We start from the raw sequence: 13,034 nt of genomic DNA on the forward strand, positions 1-13,034 counted from the left end.
TGTGACATTAAAGCGTGGGTCTGTCTTTGGATTTCTATTCATTCAAGTTTTAACTTCATCTCTCAGAAGAATTAATTGAGGTTTAGGCAAATTAATTCATTGGGTTTATCTTTACAGCTGATGTTGCATCGTTGTTTTTCTCTTTCCTTACTGAAGTGTTGGTACGCCTTCGCAAGAAACCATTCAAGTATTCATTGAAAGTTGGTAATCCACGTCGATGTTATTAAGTCACTCAGTGATATGACAATGATAATTCAAACAAGCTGTATTTGTACGTATGTGTTTGTATTGTCGAGAATATCTTTTTTTTTTTAAATCTAAGTATGTTATTAAGCGTTGAGTAGTATTCGTGTATTATATTCAAACTTTTAATCATATTACGTATAACATTGGGAATAAATTATTTTTGTATATATGTTGGTCTGATGACTTATTTCCATTTCTATCCACAAAAAGTAAAATCACAAAAATACTGAACTGAGGAAAATTCAAAACAGAAAGTCCTTAATCAAAGGCTAAATAAAAAAAAAAGCACAGACTAATCAAACGAATGGACAACAATGTCAAATAGGGAATCAATCTACGACGTCCACTCAGTGTATGGTCTTATATATCGCTGCTGTTATTTTCTTCGTAGAATGAACAAAACATTGATTTAACGGACAGAAAGCCAATCAAATAATTTAAGAGATTTAGAGTAAATGTAAGAATAGTTTGAACAAAATAGTTTAATAGTCATCCTTCCCTTAGGAAATAAAAACCTTAGTTTTAGTACTATTTCATGTTTGCGTATAATTTACAATGTTAATGTATGTTTTATGTCAAGAGTGTACAAAAGCGTCGACAATTGCGTTAATTATTAGTTATAACTAAAACTAAATAAAGGCAATAGTAGTATACTGCTGTTCAAAACTCATCAATCCATGGACAAAAAACAAAATCTGGGTAACAAACTAAATCTGAGGGAAACACATTAAATATAAGAGGAGAACACCGACACAACCCTAAAATGTAACACACACAGAAACGGACCAAGCATCAAAAAAAATCCCACGAAATAACAAATATAACATCAAAACCAAATACATGAATTTGAGATAGACAAGTTCCGTGACACGTCTTAACGCAATGTAAATTCACACTAAAAAATTAGAGAAAACAAACGACGCAACGTTAAAATGTAGCTCACACAGAAACTCACACTGTAATGTAAGCGTGTGTTATTGTCAATTGAACGACAGTTATATTGACGTTTCGTCCCCGAGGGTATCACCAGCCCAGTAGTCAACACTTCGGTCTTGACATGAATATCAATAATGTGGTCATTTTTATAAGTTTCCTGTATACAAAACTTTGAACTTTTTGAAAAACTAAGGATTTTCTTATCCCAGGCATAGCTTACCTTAGCCGTATTTGGCACAATTTTTTTGAAATTTTGGATCCTCAATGCTTTTCAACTTTGTACTTGTTTGGGTTTATAAATATTTTTGATTTGAGCGTCACTGATGATTCTATGAAGACGAAACGCGCGTCTGACGTACTAAATTATAATACTGGTACCTTTGATAGCTATTTTTTGACGAGTCATTCTTGAATCATTATGGCGGTTATTGTAGTCTGTATATTCAGTAAGTGAAAAGAACTCAATTGCTTTATGCCCCAAGCAGGATGTTTTAAACGGTCAACTTCCGTTTTTGAAAGTCAATTAGTAAAATCACAATTATATCATTTCACTATCTAAATAATGCGCATATAAAATATTCATGGTTACTGATACAATTATTTATGTGGTATATGTCTAGCAGAAATCAGTCGAACGACAAAATAAAAACTAATGACATACTGATTGGTTCATATTCACCAACAGTTATTAACACGCTTTGTCAATTTTTAAATCGTCAATTGGCGAATTAGAGAGGTTTGATACTCAATATTTATCAGATTTTGTAAGATTTTTGGAATTCTCTTGTTTTAATCATCAAAGTGGCTTTAAATTTTATAAAATCTTATAATATCATTCTTTTTTTTTTCAATTGTTGTTTTACCAAGGATAGTGGGCAATGTTAAATGATTGAAAAGTCTAGAGAAATTGTTTTCCACCAAATTTACAATGACGTATTTTTCAGCTGTTTTATTTTCTTTATTCAGGTTCCATTTTTTTATAACAGTAATTTGAAATCCTTGTTATTTTCAAACTGAGTAGCGAACCTCCTAAATAGGTTTTAAACTTATATGTTTTCTCTTTTCTCTTTTATTTTGAAATCGGTTTTAAAATTCTTCTTTTCTCAATCATAGTTCCTAGTAATTGTATAACCATATCACTCTATCGGACATTCGAGCATTTGAAGGGTTTTGTATATTGACAAGTTAAAGCTTTTAATCAATTCTGTTGTTGATTTATTTCAAGATTATAGTATTATTACTTAAGTACTTCCGTCAACCGATTATATCAAACATTAAAAACGAGATCAACAGATTGGCTCAGGTTTTTATATCTATTTTTAAACTTCCGGTTTGGTAATGATTTAAGGGCAACGTTATAATATTGATGACAACCTTAAATGTACTTTTATCTTTGAATTATTATGACAAACGCTTTAGTCAGTGTTAACAAAAAAACACCCCATATAATATTACTAATCCATTGTTATTTATCAAAGGAAAAACTTATACAATGAAATTAGTTTTTATGGATGTGCAATGATTTGATTCATCCATGTTAAATAATTTATTCTGAGTGTGTCAAATGACTAAAAATTTACTTGAGTTGTGTTTTAGTGATTTCAACTTTGTAATGTTGTTTTCGTCTTCTGTTTTGTGTTTTCTTCCATCTTAAATAATGTATTCTGAGTGTGTCAAATGACTAAAAATTTACTTGAGTTGTGTTTTAGTGATTTCAACTTTGTAATGTTGTTTTCGTCTTCTGTTTTGTGTTTTCTTCTATCTTAAATAATTTATTCTGAGTGTGTCAAATGACTAAAAATTTACTTGAGTTGTGTTTTAGTGATTTCAACTTTGTAATGTTGTTTTCGTCTTCTATTTTGTGTTTTCTTCCATCTTAAATAATTTATTCTGAGTGTGTCAAATGACTAAAAATTTACTTGAGTTGTGTTTTAGTGATTTCAACTTTGTAATGTTGTTTTCGTCTTCTGTTTTGTGTTTTCTTCCATCTTAAATAATGTATTCTGAGTGTGTCAAATGACTAAAAATTTACTTGAGTTGTGTTTTAGTGATTTCAACTTTGTAATGTTGTTTTCGTCTTCTGTTTTGTGTTTTCTTCTATCTTAAATAATTTATTCTGAGTGTGTCAAATGACTAAAAATTTACTTGAGTTGTGTTTTAGTGATTTCAACTTTGTAATGTTGTTTTCGTCTTCTGTTTTGTGTTTTCTTCCATCTTAAATAATTTATTCTGAGTGTGTCAAATGACTAAAAATTTACTTGAGTTGTGTTTTAGTGATTTCAACTTTGTAATGTTGTTTTCGTCTTCTGTTTTGTGTTTTCTTCCATCTTGAATAATTTATTCTGAGTGTGTCAAATGACTAAAAATTTACTTGAGTTGTGTTTTAGTGATTTCAACTTTGTAATGTTGTTTTCGTCTTCTGTTTTGTGTTTTCTTCCATCTTAAATAATTTATTCTGAGTGTGTCAAATGACTAAAAATTTACTGAGTTGTGTTTTAGTGATTTCAACTTTGTAATGTTGTTTTCGTCTTCTGTTTTTTGTTTTCTTCCATCTTAAATAATTTATTCTGAGTGTGTCAAATGACTAAAAATTTACTTGAGTTGTGTTTTAGTGATTTCAACTTTGTAATGTTGTTTTCTTCTTCTGTTTTGTGTTTTCTTCCATCTTAAATAATTTATTCTGAGTGTGTCAAATGACTAAAAATTTACTTGAGTTGTGTTTTAGTGATTTCAACTTTGTAATGTTGTTTTCGTCTTCTGTTTTGTGTTTTCTGCCATCTTAAATAATTTATTCTGAGTGTGTCAAATGACTAAAAATTTACTTGAGTTGTGTTTTAGTGATTTCAACTTTGTAATGTTGTTTTCGTCTTCTGTTTTGTGTTTTCTTCCATCTTAAATAATTTATTCTGAGTGTGTCAAATGACTAAACATTTACTTGAGTTGTGTTTTAGTGATTTCAACTTTGTGATGTTGTTTTCGTCTTCTGTTTTGTGTTTTCTTCCATCTTAAATAATTTATTCTGAGTGTGTCAAATGACTAAAAATTTACTTGAGTTGTGTTTTAGTGATTTCAACTTTGTAATGTTGTTTTCGTCTTCTCTTTTGTGTTTTCTTCCATCTTAAATAATTTATTTTGAGTGAGTCAAATGACTAAAAATTTACTTGAGTTGTGTTTTAGTGATTTCAACTTTGTAATGTTGTTTTCGTCTTCTGTTTTGTGTTTTCTTCCATCTTAAATAATTTATTCTGAGTGTGTCAAATGACTAAACATTTACTTGAGTTGTGTTTTAGTGATTTCAACTTTGTAATGGGTTTTTTTCTTCTGCTTTGTGTTTTCTTCCATGTTAAAAAAAATATTCTGAGTGTGTCAAATGACTAAACATTTCCGTGAGTTGTGTTTAAGTGATTTCAACTTTGTAATGTTGTTTTCGTTTTTGTTTTGTGTTTTCTTCCATGTTAAATAATTTATTCTGAGTGTGTCAAATGACTAAACATTTAAGTGAGTTGTGTTTTGATTCTTCTTCTGTTTCGTGTTTTCTTCCTTTTTGTTTGATTTCCTTTTCTTTAGTTGTGTTCTGTTGTTCCGTCTTTTTTTAAGAGATTTGGAAGTGTGTGTTATGTAAAGACATTTTCCGAGGAAAATGGTGGGTAATAAATAGTGTCAATACTAGCTTTACAATCTGTTTTCATAATTAAATCAAGTCCAATAAATTAATTGCCATCAATGTTAAGACACCAGAGAGCCATGTCTAAAACCAATGTCTAGATTTATAACAAACTATTAATTTCATCTCAGTTGTAGAGAATACATCACATATACTGTAAACCAACTTATTTTCGCGGATACTTTATTTCGCGTTTAACTTGTTCTTGTTCTCTTCGCGGCTATTTAATTTCGCAATATTTTTAGTGTAGTTAAATAAAAAAAGATCCAAATTTTAAATATTCGCGACGATTTATATTAACTTTTTTTTTCTACTACCGAAATTCGCGAAAATAAATCGCTCTCGAAAATAAGTTGGTTTACAGTATATGTGATATACTTTGTTATTGATGACGTTAGTTTATAATCTTGTTTTTGATACAGAATATTATGATACAATGATTAGCAAGCTCAAATTCAACCGATCTTTGTTAAACTGTATCTTTGATTTTCCTCGGAGTTGAGTATTTTTGTATTTTTTACTTAATTTTGCATATTAAAATAAGTAAAACAAATGAGCTTTCAACTGATGTAAAAAGTATATTGTCAGAATAGTTTCTTTTTTGTTTCGAATCGAGGTTGATCTGTCTATACAATAAATAGCTGGACATCCTTTTAGATGACATAACTGAATTAGAAAAGAACAGCCATTAATGAACTTCCTTAATGATTGTATATTGTATTTTTATTTTCCCCAAAGAAAAGACCTTTATTGATGTTTATTATGTAAATAAATTAATTAGCTATTGAACATGTTGAATGAGGCTCGTTGATTACGTTTATTTGGTATGTGTTTAATAAACAATCAACTATCAGTATATTTAGATTAGACTTTTAACAATTCAGAGATCAAAATATTTATTGTTAAACACTGTGTGTTCCCTTCTTCATTACCTATAACCCAATATTATTTAGATGATGATGACGAACCCCGTACCGCCGATTTCATTGAGTGTAATATCTTTGGTAAGGTTACTTGTTACCTGAACCGGAAGTCATTGTTAGGTCAGGTAACCTACCCCTCTTTATTAGAGTAGGCTAGTCCAGGAGATAACCAATCTATTTGTCTGTTGGACTAAGCTACATCGAAAGGAGGTTACTATACCGGACCTTATAATGAAATCACGGTTCAGCTAACAAGCACGCTAACCAAAGATATTACCTTTGTCCACACACTCAATGAAATCGGCTGTAAACGGTTTCAACTAATGCGTTCTGAAAGTGTAGTCTTGTCCCTTTTTAATTGGAAGTTTCTTACAATTAAAATTTAAATGTTATTGTTTTGAATACTGAATATAGAACTTCTTGATTAGACGTTAATACGTTTTCTGTTGTTTCCTTTTACCCCTTAAAACACTTTCAAATGAGGAAATGGTTTCTTTAATTGGTTTTCTTATTTTGGTCGAGTTTGAATAATAGCAATCGCTTTACGAGATTCGTGTACATTAACCTAAATGCTGTCGTGGAAAACCACTACATCAGTATATATCCGCAGCAAATAGCTTCATGTCAAAATCATTGTTGAAATATTAGAAACGTAGAGATTACAATCGGATTAGTTACTGCTATGTTTAATTTATTTCAATAATCGTGTACTTTCATAGTGCGATGATTACAGTTGCTATTCATGAGATGATATGCAAACAGAACTAACTATACTGGGATTAAAAAAGTGATGTTCTTAAATGTTGAATGCAGTTTTTTTTTCTATATTTGATAGGTTGTTAGTGGTTTAAAATTGATGTATAAACATCAGTTTTAAAGCTTATTTGGTTTGATTTGTATCTTTGTAATTGTTTTATAATATTTGAAAATCGATGTATCTCATGTATGTTTTGTCTTATGTCAAGAATTAAATTGCGGTTAAGAATACATTTAACTTACCACAATTATTTAGTATAATAGTAGCGAAGATACTTGAGACCTTCAAATTCAAAATTCAAAAACAGATTGACAATGCCAAAGCAAGAACAGAAAAACCAAACAAAAAACACCAGATTATAACAGAATGCAAATCACACAATAGAAAAAAAATTACAAATTGAAAAACACAATATGGAAAACTAACGATTACGCAATACGAACCCATTCAAACAGGGTAAGTATATCTATAACGTCCCTTGTAAACTGGACATCTGTTTAAGTACACATTCATTGAATCCATGATATAAAGGAAAATATTACATATTTGTAACTGTATTTATGGAGGGTTTTATCAAATGATGAATGTATTAACTACAATTTAATGCACTACGAGCATTGCATTAAGAATACGATTGACTTCCCTTTTCGGTTCAACTTTTTATAGATTGTGTTTGCATTGTTCCGTCTTTTGTTTATAAATGTGTGTCTTGTACGTAATGTAGATTCCCACTTTGCACTACCCCTTTGATATCTTCTGGCTCTCTTTTTATAGAAAAGTAGAAAACAGCTTTTAAGGTATGACTGCAATATTTATTCGATCTTTGAAGAACATAAAAATGTAGTGCACACTGTAACGTGTTATTTTTAAGTCTAGTCTACATTATTTATGTTATTTCGAATAGACAGAAAAACTATTAAAGTAATTTCTTATAACTTAATCGAGGGAGTAAATCATGATGGAAACGTTGACGTCGCAGTCACATGACAAAGTTATGTCTATGAGCTGATAGACAAAACACTTTCAGCCAATCAGAAGATATGTTCCATTCAAAACTGAATCATATCAAAATAGAGAGAAGATATGTAGACAATTAAAAGAAAATAGAATTCCTTACTGCAACTTACAAATTGAAAAAATCAATTTCAGGGAGAAAAAAACGCTGTGGCGGGGAAAATTTTTAAAACTACATAACACTTATAAATATTGATTATTACCATCAAACACAGATCAATTCTATCTTTGGGTAGCGTCACTTTTACCATTCTAGTGTTATGCTCCTTCATGAATGGAAAAATTGAAGTTGCATATGAATTTAATAAAACGACATGTTTCGATTTGGTAAAAGCAGGCTTGCAAATAAGTTGAATTCCTTTCTGAAAGCTTTCATATTCCATATCGATTGTTCAATGCCATTTTCAGTTCAAGATAGTGGAAGACATCCGACCTACCTTTCGTTATTGTATTAATGTTTTTGTGCTCTCAAGGCCTTTTAATGTTTCTTTTTCTGACATGATTTTGCTTATTGTTGAGGGCTACACAGTTACCCGTTAACCCGTGATGGTCAATATTCATATCCTGTGTTTTTTTAATGGATTGTTGTTTGATAGGCAATCGTAAAACACTTTAAAAATATCCCTTCCATTGTGTGTTTATTCGATTACGTATGTGACATTCAATTGATCGTTGCGGATAAAGGTCAAGGATGACATTTAAAAGTCTCATGTTCTTGGAAGAGGAAGTCAGACTGACATTTGATTTTTTCAGATATTCCATCAATGACTTTTAAAGCATGATAAAACAAATTGTTGGAAAATAAATAATAAATTATCTCAGAATACGGTCGTGTGTCGTAGAAAACATATCGGAAAATCTAGATACCTCCCGGGTAGACTGATTATACTTTCCTTTCCCTCCGATAAACAGGAGACGCATTTTATACGTGATACTGATTTACTTAACATGGTCCAAACACTAAATTTCAATCCTGGTATCTGTGATGATTTTATTTAGATGATAAAATCAATTGGCAAACATGTCTAGTACAGTTATTTCTGAAGCACTGTAAAGACATTCATTTCAAAGCAGTTTTTAAAAGTGACTGTTCTTTAAAAAATACAAATGCATTGATGCGTGAACTATAGTTATTTGATGAAATACGTTTCATTTTAATTTCATTTCTTGATATTTGATTTCAAGAAAGGCATATATGCATATAAATAGATATATTTGTATTTCGTTCTAAAAATTCGAGCACAATTTTAAACATGTCAATACATTAGACAATAGATGATAGAATATATATCTATCTATGTGTACTCATACAAAATAAGTATAACGACAAAAAATAAATTACTACCCCGGTAAATATGCAAATGACAGATTATGGTTTATCCAGTGGCATGAATTTGTAAAAGAAATTCAAAATTAATCATTCGGAAAAAACTAAAAGGGAAATTGTTAAACTGTCAAGCTGTTCACTTTTTGAAAAACACTTCAACTTAAGTACATCCATACTTGCTAGTACACTTCACCTATAGATAATGGATTAGAAACATAAATAAAAACGACTGTATATCAAGAAAATATCACCCGATATGCATAAATTCTTGAGTTTACTTATTGCCTAAAATTATGCTCGGCAATAGGATGAATAATCATAATCAGATTTCAGGCAATAAGCTTAATGCCTGAAAATTGCAGGCAATAACTTAATGCCTAGGCGTTAGCTTATTGCTTAGGATTTAAGCTTAATGCCTAATTTCACTTATTGCCGCTAACATATATATGCATGTGTACTCAAACAAAATAAGTATAAAGACAAAAAATGAATCACTAAATATGCAAAATACAAATTATGGTTTATCCAATGGCATGAATTTGTAAACGAAATTCAAAATTAGTCATGCTGAAAAATCTAAAAGGGAAATTGTTAAACTGTCAAGCTGTTAACTTCAACTTAAGTACATCCGTACTTGCTAGTTCACTTCAACTTAAATACATCTGTACTTGCTAGTACACTTCAACTTAAGTGCATCCATACTTGCTAGTACACTTCAACTTAAGTGACCTCTTTGATACTGATTGAATAATAATATGTATACTGCTCTCAGCTCCCTATGTACATGTAATTTCTATTGTGTATGTAATTCATGTTTATCATCTAATTGTAACAAGACATGTTGTATCAACAGGTTAATTTCATAAACAAATATTTACTCACCATATCTTTGAAATAAAACCTTTTGGAAATCAAAAATCATTAAATAATCCATTTTTTTTATGAATGAACTACTGTAACACATCCCTTTAACAAATCGCACGTGGTAAATAATCACATGAACAGAATTTAAATGTAATTGAAATTAACATAACAAAAGACTTGATGTACGGTAACTTTGAAACTGCTTAATAAATACAGGTAGCTTTTGTGAGAAATAAAGATACAAAACAAACTTTATTTAAAAAATTATATATGGTGAGAGGTAAAGATATATAGATCGATAATGTTTGGTACATGTACATTTGTACAAGGATAGATAATATTTTTACTGAGGGTTGATGTTAATAATTTATAGTGGGAGTTTTTTTTCTCATTTGATTTTTCCCCGACAAATGAGACTGTAACAATTGGGGCCCCCTTAGTTGCTCCCCTGGGCAACTGAGGGTTGATGTAACAGGCGATTGTTAATAAAATATGTTTTATATTTAAAAAAAAAAAAAAAAAAAAAAAAAAAAAAAAAAAAAAAGTGCATCCATACTTGCTAGTACACTTCAACTTAAGTACATCCGTACTTGCTAGTACACTTCACCTATTGAAAATAGCGGGATTACTTAATTATTTTAAACAAGCAGATCCTGTCAGAACTTTTCAATTGAATTCCATGTTAGCAGCTGTGCGATATTCATAAACGAATTTCCCTTTTATAATTTTCGAAACTTAAAGCTGTGTTTCAAAACTAATGCCAGTTCTCAAAAGACAACAAAGTCAGATTAAATCATTCAAACCATCATCAAATCTTCATGTTTACACTTTCTAAATCAACACTCATAATACATCATGAGTTATCTATTTCAAATACTGGAGGCCAAAGTTCTTTGTGAATAGTTCTTGTGAGAATTTATATCTTGCATATAGATGTGGACTTGAAATAAAGTACTAAAGAGACAAGAAAATTTACATGTACAGCTGTAGATCGAATGCCAACAATACCACATCTACGTGTTGTTATTTCAATATGTGTCGATATAAATAACATGGATTTTTTTTCACATATGGTACTGACCATCCATAACTGACATTTGATATCATGTATGAAAAAAATTATTGCGCTACAATTAGTTTTTATCCTGAATCACGTTTTATATGTTATACGTAAAATCTACACAGATGTGGTTTTTTGTTGTAAAATAAAGCACATTCATATGTGATATGTGAATGGGAAAAAACTTTATTTTTACTTTTTAACACTGAGCAAAAACGCAGTACAGTGACACCTGGGTAAACCGAATTTTAGTTTAAGCCGAATAATTTTCAAAGGCCAAAAACAATTCCCTGTCTAGCGTTAATCTAACCTTAAAAAAACGATTCCTGTCAACACCAAATATGGAACGCTTTTTGAAGGCTCGTTAGAAAATTGGTATTTAAAAATTATCTCTCAAAATTGATCAATAGCAATCAAACCAAACAAGTATTTTTAATAATTTGCATGATTTAATTAAACAAACACCAGATGACAGAGGTCATTAAATTAACTGGCGAGTTGATATTACAAATTAATTAGCATGTTTGTGTCTTTGTATGAAGTGTTTTTTTGTTTTCAAGACACGTTGAACTTGTCAGCTACCCTAATCGCCGAAAACGACAAGAAAGAAAATTCCCCTCAGATCAATTAAATGCACGTTACTGAAATAACTTCGACCACAAAATCGTAACTGCCATTCTGTAGCTAAGCCGTTTAATTAAATAATAGTTTTAAAGCTCTTCACTGGATAAAGAAGTCGTGCAACACAACAAGGTAATGGCTTTCGATTGCCGGATACCTTTATGAGGCCCTTTATATTTGATTCGGATGCTCCCGAAGACTTCTGTTAGATATTTAGCAACGATAAAGTCCGAGAATAAACTGGACGCCTGCTGTTGTTTTACTCTTATCTTGTGGCGAAGTATCAATCAGCAGGTAGCCAGTTTAGTACGATAACTCGTGTGTTCAATGGCTATCTTTATTCACCTCGGAATCGTCATTTGACAGTGACTGGGAATCTGAACTGGTCAGTGAATTAACGATTGAGAAAATAATAATAAAAAAGAAAACTCGCAAAGAAAAAAGAAAAAAAGTGGCGTTTGATTTATTAACAAAAATTTAGCAATACGTCTATCTTAATCTACTTATATTTTTACATTTACATCTTAATCAACATACAATGTACACAAAAATGGTCGTCTGTTGGATCATCTATCATCCCTTGTCAGAGACTGCCAAAATTATTTTTGGTGTGGACCTCCGTTTACCTCTGCAATACGAACACCTGTGAAAACCGAACAAAACGCAAAGTCCCGTGGGTGTTCGGTTTGGACAGGTTTCACTGTATAAGCAAATTGAATCCAATCCTGATATTGGAAAGTGACTGATGGTAGCTTTTGCATTCCAGATTGATAAAGCCCTTTTATATGTTATGCTTAACATATAAATTGGTTCTGTCACCGCTTAAGCTATAACAAAGGGCTTAATATATCTTCTTAATGTCATTCTGTCCGGGGAAACGATAAAGGAAAAGAATTTCAAATGTCACCATGAATTTCAGCCAATAAACTTGTTGAATTGTCACCTATAACGAACAAATAAGCTTGTTACTTTATCGTTATTAATTAACTTCGTACAATTGACATTGACCCAAATCCATTTAAATGTCCCTCAAATAAAGGAGACTACATGATTATAAGTGCACAAGTAATCTACAATCATTTTGTATGTATCGTTGATAAGGGTTTTGATCTGTAAATTGCCGCTCATAAAACGTATACATCGTTGGAACTATAAATAAAAGGGATATTGAATTATTGTATGTGAGACTATTCACCAGTAAAAAGTTGGCACATGATGGGAACAAGTAAATGACATCGTTTTGCCTCAAGCAATACAAGTAATTTATATCTTGTAGAAACCTTTTGAAGAAATCGGCATGATAATTGTAATTCAGTTCAACAGATAAAATCAAAGACTTTTTTTATCATGCTATGATGAAAAAAATAAACACCAATTGTTAACCCCAGGCATACATGGTCATTACAAGATTTGAAAGTATCCCTTAATTTCAACTTTCGTTATCTCGAATAGCACTTTAAAATAAATTGTTCATTTTTTAAATTGACGTCGTCAATTTTTTCTGCAATACAAAACTTATAATCACTGAACTTCGAGGAAAATTCAAAACGGAAAGTTCCTAATCAAATGGAAAATTCAAATAATAAAACATTCGACAACTGTCATATGACAGTTAATTCCTT

The sequence above is a fragment of the Mytilus trossulus genome, chromosome 13, assembly GCF_036588685.1.
Source record: "Mytilus trossulus isolate FHL-02 chromosome 13, PNRI_Mtr1.1.1.hap1, whole genome shotgun sequence".
Taxonomy (NCBI): Eukaryota; Metazoa; Mollusca; class Bivalvia; order Mytilida; family Mytilidae; genus Mytilus; species Mytilus trossulus.